The sequence below is a fragment of the Triticum dicoccoides genome, chromosome 6A (genome assembly GCF_002162155.2).
Source record: "Triticum dicoccoides isolate Atlit2015 ecotype Zavitan chromosome 6A, WEW_v2.0, whole genome shotgun sequence".
NCBI classification, from domain to species: domain Eukaryota; kingdom Viridiplantae; phylum Streptophyta; class Magnoliopsida; order Poales; family Poaceae; genus Triticum; species Triticum dicoccoides.
Window position 1 is genome coordinate 603,676,135 of NC_041390.1, and position 15,284 is coordinate 603,691,418.

General features: G+C 46.7%; 1 non-coding gene and 1 pseudogene across 1 annotated transcript; one reads left to right on the forward strand and one right to left on the reverse strand.

Annotated features, from left to right (window-relative positions):
* Positions 1-11,610: 11,610 nt before the first annotated feature.
* LOC119319888 lies at positions 11,611-11,769 on the forward strand. Its single transcript, XR_005154708.1, has one exon. It is a non-coding gene; the product is annotated as a U1 spliceosomal RNA (small nuclear RNA).
* An 869-nt stretch (positions 11,770-12,638) lies between these two features.
* LOC119316087 lies at positions 12,639-14,735 on the reverse strand (annotated as a pseudogene).
* Positions 14,736-15,284: the final 549 nt, after the last annotated feature.

Below are 15,284 nucleotides of genomic sequence, written 5' to 3' on the forward strand. Positions count from 1 at the left end.
AGGTGCCCAGCGACATCGTCGATCCGAGGATGGTGCCCGGTTATTGCAATGTTGACGATTACCTGCCCGACGATGTACATTATGATCCCATGGAGGTGCAGATACACAGATACGAGTACGGGAAGCATCTCGTCAAAGATGAAAAATCTTTAACAACGATGATGCGAAGATTGCATGATTGGTACTTGAAAATCTGCAGAGAGTCTGGGGGGAGGAGTACTTTGTATGCGAGAGTTAAACCGGAGCATGACCTTGTTGGAATTGAACTGTTGCCTATTCCATTTGAGGAGTTCTATCAGTTTTTCAATCAATTGGCCCTCGATAAAACAACGGTCACCTACTACTGTCTGTAAATACTACTACTTCTGTCATTAAGTCTCTCTATATAGCTCATCTCTTTCATTGCATGTATTTATAATTATCCTCACTATATTATGTTGGGGAACGTTGCAGAAAATTAAAGTTTTTCCTACGGTTTCACCAAGATCCATCTATGAGTTCATCTAAGCAACGAGTCAAGGGGAAGAGTTTGCATCTACATACCACTTGTAGATCGAGTGCGGAAGCGTTCAAGGGGATGGTGATGATGGAGTCGTACTCGACGTGATTCGGATCACCGATGACCAAGTGCTGAACGGACAGCACCTCCGCGTTCAACACACGTACGGGACGGACGACGTCTCCTCCGTCTTGATCCAGTAAGGAGGAAGGAGAGGTTGAGGAAGGCAGCTCCAACGGCAGCACGACGGCGTGGTGTAGTTGGTGCAGCAGTACTCCGACAGAGCTTCGCCAAGCACGTACGGAGGAGGAGAGGTGTTGGGGAGGGGAGGGGCTGCGCCTTAAGTTGTGTCCAGCAGCCCTCCCCTCACCCCTCTATATATAGGAGGAGAGGGGCAAGGGGGCCGGCCCTCTAGGGGAAACCCTGGAGGGGGGCGGCGGCCAAAGGGTGGGGGGCTTGCCCCCCAAGCAAGGGGGTGCGCCCCCTTTAGGGTTTCCCCCCCCCCCAACCCTAGGTGCATGGGCCCAAGGGAGGGCGCGCCAAGCCCACTAGGGGCTGGCTGCTATCCCTACGCAGCCCAAGTGCCCCCCCGGGAGGGGCGGTCCCTCCCGGTGGACCCCCGAAACCTCTCCGGTGGTCCCGGTACAATACCGGTATGACCCTAAAACTTTCCGGTGTCCGTTTAAGAACTTCCCATATATAAAACTTTACCTCCGGACCATTCAGGAACTCCTCGTGACGTCCGGGATCTCATCCGGGACTCCGAACAACATTCGGTGATCACATACTTGTCTTCCTGATAACCCTAGCGTCACCGAACCTTAAGTGTGTAGACCCTACGGGTTCGGGAGACATGCAGACATGACCGAGACTCTCCGGTCAATAACCAACAGCGGGATCTGGATACCCATGTTGGCTCCCACATGCTCCTCGATGATGTCATCGGATGAACCACGATGTCGAGGATTCGATCAAACCCCGTATACAATTCCCTTTGTCAATCGGTACGTTACTTGCCCGAGACCCGATCGTCGGTATCACAATACCTTGTTCAGTCTCGTTACCGGCAAGTCACTTTACTCGTACCATAATGCATGATCCCGTGATCAACCACTTGGTCACTTTGAGCTCATGATGATGCATTACCGAGTGGGCCCAGAGATACCTCTCCGTCATACGGAGTGACAAATCCCAGTCTCGATCCGTGTCAACCCAACAGACACTTTCGGAGATACCTGTAGTGTACCTTTATAATCACCCAGTTATGTTGTGACGTTTGATACACCCAAAGCACTCCTACGGTATCCGGGAGTTACACGATCTCATGGTTGAAGGAAGAGATACTTGACATTGGAAAAGCTCTAGCAAACGAACTAACCGACCTTTGTGCTATGCTTAGGATTGGGTCTTGTCCATCACATCATTCTCCTAATGATGTGAACCCGTTATCAACGACATCCAATGTCCATAGCCAGGAAACCATGACTATCTGTTGATCACAACGAGCTAGTCAACTAGAGGCTCACTAGGGACATATTGTGGTCTATGTATTCACACGTGTATTACGATTTCCGGATAATACAGTTATAGCATGAATAAAAGACTATTATCATGAACAAAGAAATATAATAATAATACTTTTATTATTGCCTCTAGGGCATATTTCCAACAGTCTCCCACTTGCACTAGAGTCAATAATCTAGTTACATTGTGATGAATCGAACACCCATAGAGTTCTGGTGTTGATCATGTTTCGCTCGCGAGAGAGGTTTAGTCAACGGATCTGCGACATTCAGATCCGTATGTACTTTGCAAATTTCTATGTCTCCATCTTGAACATTTTCACGGATGGAGTTGAAACGACGCTTGATGTGCCTGGTCTTCCTGTGAAATCTGGGCTCCTTCGCAAGGGCAATAGCTCCAGTATTGTCACAGAAAAGTTTGATCGGCCCCGATGCATTGGGTATGACTCCTAGGTCGGTGATGAACTCCTTCACCCAAATAGCTTCATGCGCTGCCTCCGAGGCTTCCATGTACTCCGCTTCACATGTAGATCCCGCCACGACGCTCTGCTTGCAGCTGCACCAGCTTACTGCTCCACCATTCAACATATACACGTATCCGGTTTGTGACTTAGAGTCATCCAGATCTGTGTCGAAGCTAGCGTCGACGTAACCCTTTACGACGAGCTCTTCGTCACCTCCATAAACGAGAAACATGTCCTTTGTCATTTTCAGGTACTTCAGGATATTCTTGACCGCTGTCCAGTGTTCCTTGCCGGGATTACTTTGGTACCTTCCTACCAAACTTACGGCAAGGTTTACATCAGGTCTGGTACACAGCATGGCATACATAATAGATCCTATGGCTGAAGCATAGGGGATGACACTCATCTCTTCTATATCTTTTGCCGTGGTCGGGCATTGAGCCGAGCTCAATCTCACACCTTGCAATACAGGCAAGAACCCTTTCTTGGATTGATCCATTTTGAACTTCTTCAAAATCTTATCAAGGTATGTGCTTTGTGAAAGACCTATGAGGCGTCTCGATCTATTTCTATAGATCGAGACGCCTCATAGGTCTTTCACAAAGCACATACCTTGATAAGATTTTGAATTTAATATATAAGCAGCTTCTCGAAGGTCCTTCATTGAAAAACACTTATTCAAGTAGGCCTTAATGCTGTCCAAGAATTCTATATCATTTCCCATCAGGAGTATGTCATCTACATATAATATGAGAAATGCTATAGAGCTCCCACTCACTTTCTTGTAAACGCAGGCTTCTCCATAAGTCTGCATAAACCCAAACGCTTTGATCATCTCATCAAAGCGAATGTTCCAACTCCGAGATGCTTGCACCAGCCCATAAATGGATCGCTGGAGCTTGCATACTTTGTTAGCGTTCTTAGGATCGACAAAACCTTCCGGCTGCATCATATACAGTTCTTCCTTAAGATAACCGTTAAGGAATGCCGTTTTGACGTCCATCTGCCATATCTCATAATCATAGTATGCGGCAATTGCTAACATGATTCGGACGGACTTAAGCTTTGCTACGGGAGAGAAAGTCTCATCGTAGTCAATCCCTTGAACTTGCCGATAACCCTTAGCGACAAGTCGAGCTTTATAGATGGTGACATTACCATCCGCGTCCGTCTTCTTCTTAAAGATCCATTTGTTTTCTATCGCTCACCGATCATTGGGCAAGTCAGTCAAAGTCCATACTTTGTTTTCATACATGGATTCTATCTCGGATTTCATGGCTCCAAGCCATTTGTTGGAATCTGGGCCCGCCATCGCTTCTTCATAGTTCGAAGGTTCATCGTTGTCTAACAATATGATTTCCAGGACAGGGTTGCCGTAGCAATCTGGTGCGGAACGTGTCCTTGTGGACCTACGAAGTTCAGTAGCAACTTGATCCGAAGTACCTTGATCATCATCATTATTTTCCTCTTCAGTTGGTGTAGGCATCACAGGAACATCTTCCTGAGCTGCACTACTGTCCCGCTCAAGAGGTAGTACTTCATCGAGTTCTACTTTCCTCCCACTTACTTCTTTCGAGAGAAACTCTTTTTCCAGAAAGGATCCGTTCTTAGCGACAAAGATCTTGCCCTCGGATCTTAAGTAGAAGGTATACCCAATGGTTTCCTTAGGGTATCCTATGAAGACGCATTTTTCCGACTTGGGTTCGAGCTTCTCAGGTTGAAGTTTCTTGACATAAGCATCACATCCCCAAACTTTCAGAAACCCAAACCATAATTCATACGGTGTCGTCTCAACGGATTTAGACGGTGCCCTATTTAAAGTGAATGTAGTTGTCTCTAGAGCGTATCCCCAAAATGATAGCGGTAAATCGGTAAGAGACATCATAGACCGCACCATATCCAATAGAGTGCGATTACGACGTTCGGACACACTGTTACGCTGAGGTGTTCCAGGAGGCGTGAGTTGTGAAACGATTCCACATTTTCTTAAGTGTGTACCAAATTCGTGACTTAAGTATTCTCCTCCACGATCTGATCGTAAGAATTTTATCTTTCGGTCATGTTGATTCTCTACTTCATTCTGAAATTCCTTGAACTTTTCAAAGGTCTCAGACTTGTGTTTCATCAAGTAGACATACCCATATCTACTCAAGTCATCTGTGAGAGTGAGAACATAACGATATCCTCCGCGAGCCTCAACACTCATTGGACCTCACACATCGGTATGTATGATTTCCAACAAGTTGGTTGCTCGCTCCATTGTTCCGGAGAACGGAGTCTTGGTCATCTTGCCCATGAGGCATGGTTCGTATGTGTCAAATGGTTCATAATCAAGAGACTCTAAAAGTCCATCAGCATGGAGCTTCTTCATGCGCTTGACACCAATGTGACCAAGGCGGCAGTGCCACAAGTATGTGGGACTATCGTTATCAACTTTACATCTTTTGGTATTCACACTATGAATATGTGTAACACTACGTTCGAGATTCATTAAGAATAAACCATTGACCATCGGAGCATGACCATAGAACATATCTCTCATATAAATAGAACAACCATTATCCTCGGACTTAAATGAGTAGCCATCTCGTATTAAACGAGATCCAGATACAATGTTCATGCTCAAACTTGGCACCAAATAACAATTATTAAGGTTCAAAACTAATCCCGTAGGTAAATGTAGAGGTAGCGTGCCGACGGCGATCACATCGACTCTGGAACCATTCCCGACGCGCATCGTCACCTCGTCCTTTGCCAGTCTCCGCTTATTCCGCAGCTCCTGCTATGAGTTACAAATATGAGCAACGGCATCGGTATCAAATACCCAGGAGTTATCATGAGTACTGGTAAGGTACACATCAATTACATGTATATCGAATATACCTTTAGTGTTGCCGGCCTTCTTATCCGCTAAGTATTTGGGGCAGTTCCGCTTCCAGTGACCCTTCCCCTTGCAATAAAAGCACTCAGTCTCAGGCTTGGGTCCATTCTTTGACTTCTTCCCGGCAACTGGCTTACCAGGCGCGGCAACCTCTTTGCCGTCCTTCTTGAAGTTCTTCTTACCCTTGCCCTTCTTGAACTTAGTGGTCTTATTGACCATCAACACTTGATGTTCTTTCTTGATTTCAACCTCTGCTGACTTTAGCATAGAAAATACTTCAGGAATGGTCTTTACCATCCCCTGCATATTGTAGTTCATCACAAAGCTCTTGTAGCTTGGTGGGAGCGACTAAAGGATTCTGTCAATGACTGCCTCATCGGGGAGGTTAATATTCAGCTGGGTCATACGGTTGTGCAACCCAGACATCTTGAGTATGTGCTCACTGACAGAATTATTTTCCTCCATCTTACAACTATAGAACTTGTCGGAGATGTCATATCTCTCGACCCGGGCGTGAGCTTGGAAAACTAGTTTCAGCTCCTCGAACATCTCATATGCTCCGTGATGCTCAAAACGCTTTTGGAGCCCCGGTTCTAAGCTGTAAAGCATGCCGCACTGAACGAGGGAGTAATCATCAGCACGAGACTGCCAAGCATTCATAATGTCTTGGTTCTCTGGGACGGGAGCGTCACCTACCGGTCCTTCTAGGACATATTGTTTCCTGGCAGCTATGAGGATGATCCTCAGGTTCCAGACCCAGTCCGTATAGTTGCTGCCATCATCTTTCAGCTTGGTTTTCTCTAGGAACGCGTTGAAGTTCATGTTGACATGTGCGTTGGCCATTTGATCTACAAGACATATTTGCAAAGGTTTTAGACTAAGTTCATGATAATTAAGTTCTAATCAAATTATGAACTCCCACTCAGATTAGACATCCCTCTAGTCATCTAAGTGTTACACGATCCGAGTCGACCAGCCCGTGTCCGATCATCACGTGAGACGGACTAGTCATCATCGGTGAACATTCTCATGTTGATCGTATCTTCCATACGACTCGTGTTCGACCTTTCGGTCTCCATGTTCCGAGGCCATGTCTATACATGCTAGGCTCGTAAAGTTAACCCTAAGTGTTTTGCTGTGTAAAACTGTCTTACACCCGTTGTATGTGAACGTAAGAATCCATCACACCCGATCATCACGTGGTGCTTAGAAGCGACGAACTTTAGCAACGGTGCACAGTTAGGGGAGAACACTTCTTGAAATTGTTGTAAGGGATCATCTTATTTACTACCGTCGTCCTAAGTAAACAAGATGCATAAAACATAATAAACATCACATGCAATTATATAGAGTAGTGACATGATATGGCCAATATCATATAGCTCCTTTGATCTTCATCTTCGGGGCTCCATGATCATCTTGTCACCGGCATGACACCATGATCTCCATCATCATGATCTCCATCATCGTGTCTTCATGAAGTTGTCACGCCAACGACTACTTCTACTTCTATGACTAACACGTTTAGCAATAAAGTAAAGTAAGTTACATGGCGTTCTTCAATGACACGCAGGTCATACAAAAATAAAGACAACTCCTATGGCTCCTGCCGGTTGTCATACTCATCGACATGCAAGTCGTGAATCCTATTACAAAGAACATGATCTCATACATCACAATTCATCATTCATCACAACTTCTGGCCATATCACATCACATGATCAATCGCTGCAAAAACAAGTTAGACGTCCTCTAATTGTTGTTGCATCTTTTACGTGGCTGCAATTGGGTTCTAGCAAGAACGTTTTCTTACCTACGAATAACCACAACGTGATTTTGTCAACTTCTATTTACCCTTCATAAGGACCCTTTTCATCGAATCCGCTCCAACTAAAGTGGGAGAGACAGACACCCGCCAGCCACCTTATGCAACTAGTGCATGTCAATCGGTGGAACCGGTCTCACGTAAGCGTACGTGTAAGGTTGGTCCGGGCCGCTTCATCCCACAATGCCGTTGAATCAAGAAAAGACTAGTAGTGGCAAGTAAGTTGACAAGATCCACGCCCACAACAAAATTGTGTTCTACTCGTGCAAAGAGAACTACGCATAAACCTAGCTCTGATACCACTGTTGGGGAACGTTGCAGAAAATTAAAGTTTTTCCTACGGTTTCACCAAGATCCATCTATGAGTTCATCTAATCAACGAGTCAAGGGGAAGAGTTTGCATCTACATACCACTTGTAGATCGAGTGCGGAAGCGTTCAAGGGGATGGTGATGATGGAGTCGTACTCGACGTGATTCGGATCACCGATGACCAAGTGCTGAACGGACAGCACCTCCGCGTTCAACACACGTACGGGACGGACGACGTCTCCTCCGTCTTGATCCAGCAAGGAGGAAGGAGAGGTTGAGGAAGGCAGCTCCAACGGCAGCACAACAGCGTGGTGTAGTTGGTGCAGCAGTACTCCGACAGAGCTTCGCCAAGCACGTACGGAGGAGGAGAGGTGTTGGGGAGGGGAGGGGCTGCGCCTTAAGTTGTGTCCAGCAGCCCTCCCCTCACCCCTCTATATATAGGAGGAGAGGGGCAAGGGGGCTGGCCCTATAGGGGAAACCCTAGAGGGGGGCGGCGGCCGAAGGGTGGGGGGCTTGCCCCCCAAGCAAGGGGGTGCGCCCCCTTTAGGGTTCCCCCCCCCAACCCTAGGCGCATGGGCCCAAGGGGGGCGCGCCAAGCCCACTAGGGGCTGGCTGCTATCCCTACGCAGCCCAAGTGGCCCCCCGGGAGGGGCGGTCCCTCCCGGTGGACCCCCGGAACCTCTCCGGTGGTCCCGGTACAATACCGGTATGACCCCGAAACTTTCCGGTGTCCGTTTAACAACTTCCCATATATAAAACTTTACCTCCAGACCATTCCGGAACTCCTCGTGACGTCCGGGATCTCATCCGGGACTCCGAACAACATTCGGTGATCACATACTTGTCTTCCTGATAACCCTAGCGTCACCGAACCTTAAGTGTGTAGACCCTACGGGTTCGGGAGACATGCAGACATGACCGAGACTCTCCGGTCAATAACCAACAGCGGGATCTGGATACCCATGTTGGCTCCCACATGCTCCTCGATGATGTCATCGGATGAACCACGATGTCGAGGATTCGATCAAACCCCGTATACAATTTCCTTTGTCAATCGGTACGTTACTTGCCCGAGATCCGATCGTCGGTATCCCAATACCTTGTTCAGTCTCGTTACCGGCAAGTCACTTTACTCGTACCGTAATGCATGATCCCTTGATCAACCACTTGGTCACTTTGAGCTCATGATGATGCATTACCGAGTGGGCCCAGAGATACCTCTCCGTCATACGGAGTGACAAATCCCAGTCTCGATCCGTGTCAACCCAACAGACACTTTCGGAGATACCTGTAGTGTACCTTTATAATCACCCGGTTACGTTGTGACGTTTGATACACCCAAAGCACTCCTACGGTATCCGGGAGTTACATGATCTCATGGTTGAAGGAAGAGATACTTGACATTGGAAAAGCTCTAGCAAACGAACTAACCGACCTTTGTGCTATGCTTAGGATTGGGTCTTGTCCATCACATCATTCTCCTAATGATGTGATCCCGTTATCAACGACATCCAATGTCCATAGCCAGGAAACCATGACTATCTGTTGATCACAACGAGCTAGTCAACTAGAGGCTCACTAGGGACATATTGTGGTCTATGTATTCACACGTGTATTACGATTTCCGGATAATACAGTTATTGCATGAATAAAAGACTATTATCATGAACAAAGAAATATAATAATAATACTTTTATTATTGCCTCTAGGGCATATTTCCAACATATTATGCAGATTGAAGATCGCCGAATTGAAGAAAAGACAAATCGGTGATATTGGGTTCATTAACACATATCTCATAGATGCAACTGAGGTTGAACATCGTCCCGAAGATACCGAGGCCAACTTGCTACGATCATTCAAAAAAAATGAAAACAAAGATATAATACTCTTTCCTTACAACTTCAAGTGAGTGTCACTGTCTTGTGCATATTCGGTTTCCCTTATATATTAGTCCAGGTTATAGTAATGTAATTGATGAGTTATGCATGCGTGCGCAGGTACCACTATATTCTCCTAGAGATTAGGCTTGAGCAGGGACTAGTAACTGTCTTGGACTCTAAATGAAAAGACCCCCAGGAGTATGCGGACATGACTGAAATCCTCAAGTAAGTTAAATCGATCATTATCCACCATATCAGCAACTTTGTTCATTTCCTGATATCAAGTAATTTATTTCTTTGTCCGGCAGGGTTTGGAGAAAATTCACCAGAAAAGTTCCGGGACTGCCGAAGGAGCTGGAATTTAGACACCCGAAAGTAAGTACTATAGTAGCATGTTCCGCGCATCTCCTAGTGATTCAAGCGCTAGTTTCATCAATACCATTTAGCATTTTTGCTTATCAGTTTGATTGACCTCTATTTCTTGTAAAGTGGTTGTGGCAGGAACAATGGAATGATTTCTGTGGATACTAAGTCTGCAAGTCCATCCGCCACACAACCTGTGAGCGGGGCGGGTACTCTGATAAACAATATGAAGTGTGTAAATAACAATATTTACAATTTTATTTTATTACCATCATTTGTGTTGAGTTTCACTCATTCATATATATATATATATATATATATATATATATATATATATATATATGTATGTATTGACCCCCTTTTTCAAATTAGATGTTTCAGAAGCGGGATGAACTCCTAGCACCAGCTCGCATGCGAGCAATTCAAGAGGAATTGGCGGCATTCTTTCTTGACCACGTGATCGCTGAAGATGGAGAATACTATGTGGATCATGAGTCCGTATGATTATATTTGTAAGAGATAATTATTGTATATATGTAGCCGGTAGTGTCGGATAGATATACGAGAACTTGTTGTTCGACCAATTTCTCGGAGAAGGAGAGGTGGTCGATATCACTTCTCTCTGTATGCATATATGTTCATGCATGGCGATCTTCTATTTCCTTCGTTTGCTTACTAGCTAGCTAGCGTGTCTAGTCCTCTCTATACGTATGTATAGTACGTAGCGTCGACCAAGCACGGACATAAGAGAGGACACTTCTCTCTATTAATTATAACTAGCTAACACAATATATGAAACACCTAAATTAACCCCCCAAAACCCCCAAACCCCCTCCCCCTCATTCAAAGAAAAAACAAAAATTCCAGCCACAGAAATGCTGACGCGTGGTGGCCTATTGGTTCCGGTTGGTGGAACCAACCGGGACCAAAGGCCCTCCTGCTTGGGCTCAGCGCGCAGGCCACGTGGAGGCCCATCTATCCCGATTTTGGTTAGAACTGGGACTAAAGGGGCAGGGCATTAGTACCGACCCTTTAGTTCCGGTTCTGGAACCGGGATAAAATGCCCTTATGAACCGAGACAATAGGCCCGTTTTCTACTAGTGGTATTCTTGTGATAATATAACTAATATTACATTCCCCTCCTCCTGTCTTGATTGTTGATTGTTGTATAAGATGTACTGTAATTTGGGCACCTGAAATGCAGGCACTGAAGCCCGCAGTCTGAGTCGGGTTTTTGAACAAGAACCCTAGTTGCATCAAGAGTGACGACAGGAATTGGAGAGAAATAAACCTGGAAACACAGCAATTGTGGCGACAGCTTGTTGAGGCTACAACGGCGTGCAGACGGAACGCTGCTGGCCTCCATCGATGCGAGGCGTCCAAGATCCAGCGTATCAGCAGTGCGCAACAGTCTCGTCGTCATTGTCAAACAGTGTCTCTGGTCGTCATCGTCGTCTCACCAGCGTGCCGTCGTCGTCAAAATAGCCTGAACTGCTAGGTGGCGAGTGGCGACGGTGCCCGCAGGACGAACCGGAACTGCTTGGCGGTACATCCGTACATCGCCCGATCGCTGTACGCCGTGCCCTGTTCTTCTCTGGGCGCCACCGATCCATCGCGCGTCGCATGCGTTCCAGCGGCTCGTGCAGCGGACGATCGATCTTGGTGGCTCGGGTCGTGTTCGTGGCTGCCTATGCTCCCTAGGCCGTGCCTGGAGAGAAAAAGAAATCCTCAGGCGGAGTCCCCGTCCCCAACGAACAGGCGTAAAGAGTAGGTACCGCGCGGTTTAGTACCACCTCGGCAGCCGAGCCGCCTTGGGGCTGGAGGGGCGCCTACATAAGAAGCGCACAGGGCAACCTTGAAACTTACTTACCTGGACGGGGTCGATGGCCATCAAGAAGGGTCGTGACTTAGATCAATGGCTTGCATTGCACTTGGCGAGCGCGTTGACCTATCATCTTCCTTGTGGGAGAACGAACGTCATAATTTGTGATAGAGGAGGTACGCGTTCGCGCGGCCTCTACCAATTCTTATCTTTAAATTTTAGTTTTGTATATGTTAAATCTTTTTACCCGGCATTCTGATTGAGTTTCAAGACCATGCAAAATTATCATGGTGTTCTTTTGAAAACCCGTTGGATGTGGCTCAAAGGCACAATTTCATACTAAATTGGCAATATGTTTCCCTCGATTGATCGCTGTCATGGGCCGGGAGATATATTTGGATTTGAATTATGGTGAAATTGGATCGAATTTTTGCATATATGTTGCTTGGATTAATTTTTAATTTTGTGTAGTTTCTGTTTAACCCTGTTCTGCAGCATCCATGGCTAGATCTTTTCTCACTTGTGAAGTTACTTTTACATGGTAAATTTCTCTGCGTGTTACTCCTTAGGCTAGAGATCATCTCGATTTTGCACTGGTTTCCTTACAAAACACTCTGATCATATTTAGATAGTTACAACTATATATTTGGTGATGGTTTCCAATTTTGATGAGATGTGGATGAGATTAGTCCTTCTATTTGTAGCTGATCATCTTCTGTTATTAAGGAAACTTTTCCAATTTTAATTATAATATATGGCACTTCATAATATTTGTAAATTGCTTTGGTGCTCATATTCGACAAGAAACATTTCAAAACAACCAAGTGTTAGCAATTCAACACACGGTTTCAGCCTAGGGGCAGTACAAACATTTTAACACACAACTCATACCATAATCTCAGACTGCAAATTCTGACAAAAACTAGGCGGCTGATTCTGTGGGCAGTTTCCCAGAATCTGATTCTAGAGAATTTGCAGATGCAGCCATGAAGTGTGCCATGGGCATCGTACTATCTTCATGCTTTACAACCAAGAATTGGTCTTTAGTCTTGTCCATCCTCAACCAAGCTAGGGAACTAAACTGTCTTTATCCTTTACAACCATCGTATTGGCTTCATCCTTTACGGCCAAGAACACCAGTAGGGCGAGCAAGGGGCAACTGAGAGTCATAAGTCCCCAGTTAATGAACAGTTGGGATATCAAGGACGTCTTGTGCCTGTCCACCTGCCATGCAACAGTCGCCCCTGCACTTTGCGCCCCATTGTAGAATCCGATATACCTGCACACAAACACAAGTGCTGAAGAGTTTTATTGCCACGTTAAAAAAGATAGTTTTATCACCAAATCAACAAAGTCTTCTGCGGAGTTTATAATTCTTTCTTAAACGGAAGTAACACGCTATATATCTCAAGGAAGAACTTGCACATCTGTATCTACGAAAAATAATTGAACCCTTTTTGACAAAAAAGAACAGACAAATTGTACTGTGATAGGTGAGGATTTAATTTCTTGTCCAGGTAAGTGAGAGGAAAAGGGCAAAGGAGAGACGAGAGAACAAGATTAGGAACCAAATATTAGGCATTTTCTTGCCTAACTTACTCGGCAGGTTAGGCATTTTGTACCCACCTTTATTTTTTGCGGGTGAAAAAAAGGCGGGTACGAAATGCCTAACCTACTATCCTGCTCTCTCAAAGAGCAATGATCCAATAAAATAGGGACATTGAGTTAGAATTATTACCTACTGAGGACCCGTGGGTCATCTGAGAGGGCCGCAATGATCCAGTAGACGAGGCTCTGGAAGATGACGCCCATAGCTAAAAAAACAGCAGAAATGGGCCGGCGTACCGGCGTCCATCCTTGAAATCGATGAGGTCCTCCCACTTCCCGTCCTTGTATCTGAGTTGGTTGGCGAGGCCTCCTCCCCAAATGGCGGTGCCGAGTCTGGCGACGATAATCACCCCAATGAATCCCCTCTTCCTACGGCTCGCAAACCCAAAGTCGAGGAAGTAACCGATGCCGGTGGAGCCGATCATCCGTGCACCCCAGTAGAATACATTGTTAAGGCCCTGGCTGCGGAGTCCGCGGGGAGCACAAGAAGCATCTTCCAGTTGGTGAAGAGCTTAAGGATCTCAGCATCCTCACTGGCTACGGAGGAGTAGGCGACCCCCGCGACCTTGCTCCCATCGTCACGGGTGATCTTGCTAGGCGGTAGGATGAGGAGGGCGAGCGCGCTTCCGAGGAGCACGAACGCCATGAATGCGACGTAGGTGCCGTCGTTTACCGGCATCGCTGCCACGGTGGTAGTTTTTTTTTTGAGCATCAGTACAAACGCAAGCGCTCATTACACGCGCATACACTCATCCCTATGAACGCACATACGCACACCCTACCCCTATGAGCACCTCCGAGAGACTGAGCCGGCATATCATCTTGAGATTTACGAAGTCACCGTAGGCGCCTCGTCGTCGACGGGAACGTCTCCTCCCACTGAAAGCGCATCGCCGGAAATCCTGAAATAAATCCAGGATTAATGCGAGCACTAGGATTTGAATCCTGGTGGGTTGGGGAAACCACTGTCCACCTAATCAACTCAACCACAGGTTGATTCGCTGCCACGGTGGTAGTTGAGCGGAAGGGGAAGAGCCCCCCAAAGACGCCTCCGAAATTGTAGAGGCACCAGAAAATGGAAATGTACGTGCCGCGGCGGTTCGGAGGCGGGTAGGCGGTTATGATTGCACCCTGGGCGGCCCAGAGGAGGCCCGCGCCGGCGCCGAGGATGGCCCCTGCGGCTACCGGGAAGGCCATGGAGCGACGGTGGTTGTAGTAGAGGAAGGAAGCGTCGTAGAGCGGGTAAGCGAGAGCGCCGAGGAGTAGGGTGGTGCGTGGGCCCAAGAGGTTGTGAGCCGCGCCGCCCAAGATGCCGAAGACGGCGAAGCAGGCGTAGAGGGCGGTGTTGGCGTTGTCGGCGACGTTGTGGTCAACCTGGCCGCCGCCGCCGATGCCCGAGAGCGCGTTGAACATGCCAGGGCAGCAGAAACACACGAGGCCGATCAGGCACACCTGCGCCAGTGGGGAGTTGGTGCGGAGGAGCCCACACTTCACCGGCGACGACCGATGCCCCTCTTCCACCACCTCCGGCTGCGGCGTCACAACCGCACCAGACATTTTGGCCTTGTGTTGTGTACCAGCAATTTTGATAAACCCTACTGTCTTCAAGACAAATAGTACGGTCGATCTAGAACTTGGAGCTATGTAATGAGAGAACAGGCTTCCACAAATGGTGCTGAACTGACAGAACTGTACGTATGTATAGAGAGAAAGAGAAGCACACCCATAGAGCAGAAAAGGAAAAGAGTGAAAGAAAGAGCTAGGGAGTGAAAGTAGATACTGACTAGTCATGAGTGTCATAGAATGCACTGCGTGGACTTGACTAAGTTTTGATTTACAAAGCTATCAATTTGTCTCAACAAGCAACGCACAATTTAGTTTTCGTTTTCACTTTCTTCTACATTGTTCGGTTTCTGGTATGGATATTCGTGGCATATTTTTTCAGGGGCGCACGTCACACTACTATTGACGGATGTATATTCCTACATCTAACCGCCGTGATATACATAATTGGTGGCTTGAAAGTAACGGATTTATTAAAGCAATAAAAAAGTCACCTTTCCACAAAAGAGTTCCTTTTTCATTATTGTTCCTTCTTCACTAAAA